The following is a 1,979-nucleotide window of genomic DNA, read 5'->3' on the forward strand; positions in this document are numbered from 1 at the left end:
ATTAGCAAGGTACTTAAAGTGAGCATACAGGATAGAACTAGAAATAATGGTTTCAAACTACAAAAATTCCGTTTCAATAAGGAAATCGGTAGAAATTGGTTTTGGTAATAGAGTAGTAGACGAATGGAATAAGCTACCTAGTGAAGTAGTTGCTGCCTCTTCCATTGAGAGTTTCAAGCATAGGCTAGATAAGCATATGACAAATAAGGGGTGGATATAGAATAAAGAAAATCTTATAACCAATACTAATTCATATTTTTTTCTTTTCAAGTTACACTATGATAGTTTCTATTCTCCATTCACACTTTCCTGTAAAATGTCCTCGCCAGTTTTTCTATACTGCGTGGTGTTCTTTCTGACTTTTTCCTGCCGGCTTCGGCTGGAGGGTTTGGAGGGCGGGGGAGAGCCTTCTTCTTTGCTATCCTTATCTCATTCTAGTAGTTCAGTTACTCTTCTAGGAGCTGCCTAGCATGGGCCAACCGGCCTACTGCAGTTATCCTCTCTTCTTATGTTCTTATGTTCTTATATATGAACCACCCCGTATATCGTAGTGAAGAGGATAGCACTGACACACAAGCTTATTTTATCGTATTTTATTCCAGCTAATTCCAGACGACTTAGTTCAGGTGGAGATGAGTCATAGGAGCCTGCTATAACTAATCTCTTTATTGTCGGGAAATCTCCAGTATTCTATTTCTCAAAGTCAGACGATTTAATGCAGCCTACAATGAGTCATAGGAACATAAGTGCTAATATCATGTCCGAAATGTATGAGTAAATATATACTGCAGTTAGTACTTTGTTTATGTCCAGTGCGCTTGTGCACTTGTACTGTTGTTTTCAAAAGTTCCATTCCTCTTCCTTTCTGTCAGTAGCTCATAACATTATATTAGTTTTCGTTATTCTGTCTTTCTATTGCCAGACGCCTTATCCCGTAAGGGGTGGCCACAAACAAATTGTCTCTGTGTCATAATTAAGAGTAAGATTTAGTAATTAAGAGTAAGATATAGTTGGAAGTAACTGTTTAACCAACTAAACAGATAACAGTAACGTGTGCAACTGTACTCACACTAAGATGAAGCAGTGTAATACTGCATGTCAGGAGGAGGAACGGAACTTTTGCATGGGACTGTACATTAAGTAAACTGAAATACCTGTTAATTAAAACGCCAATTAGCTTAATGAAATCAATATTGACCCTGGAGCTAATATCTATACTGGTAGCAGCAAATTAGGCCCTACCTCGTGCCATTTAAATGTTTTGTATTTTCATAACTAAAAACCAATTTAGGGCGCAGTTATTTCGATGTTTCATGATATTGGCGCAGGGTGATACAGGTGATACACATAACACCGTGGCGTTAATGAGAACACATATCACCCTCCTAACACAAATGACCCACCCGTAAAAACGCGTTCAACATTTATGGAAACTGATCTAGGGTTGTTGTTGCAGAAAGTTGTTGATTCAGAGTCAGCAACGCACTCACACTCACCACCACCACCACCAACAACAACAACATAAAAACAGGAATAACATCAAAAAACATAAAAAGCAATGACAACAGCTAAAACGAAATTCATCTTGACCATTTTCTCACTAAAGGCTGAGATGAGATGTTTATTGAAGAGTAACGCCGGTCTGTCTGGCCGAATAGACTCATCTACCGTAGGCAAGCAGTCGCCCCTTCAGACCCATCCCGTTCAGTGAATCATTGTTTCATTGCGATAGACAGCGCCTCGCTACAGTGAGGCGCAGGGAAGGGCGTGGAGGTTTGGTTCCCGGATGGGCGCCGCATTTTTACTTCCACCCAGTTAACAGGAGCACTCTAGTAGACTTCAGATCACTCGTTATTTGACTGTATCGTTACCACCTAATCATGTAAATGGACTCATGGGTTACAGGAAACCATTATGCTTGTCACGGAATGTAGAGCTACCCGCAGTAGAAGTAAAAGTAATAGAAGAGTAATAAGAAG

This window comes from Coenobita brevimanus, chromosome 52, assembly GCF_032717465.1.
Source record: "Coenobita brevimanus isolate Jiangsu-jjx chromosome 52, ASM3271746v2, whole genome shotgun sequence".
Classification (NCBI taxonomy): domain Eukaryota; kingdom Metazoa; phylum Arthropoda; class Malacostraca; order Decapoda; family Coenobitidae; genus Coenobita; species Coenobita brevimanus.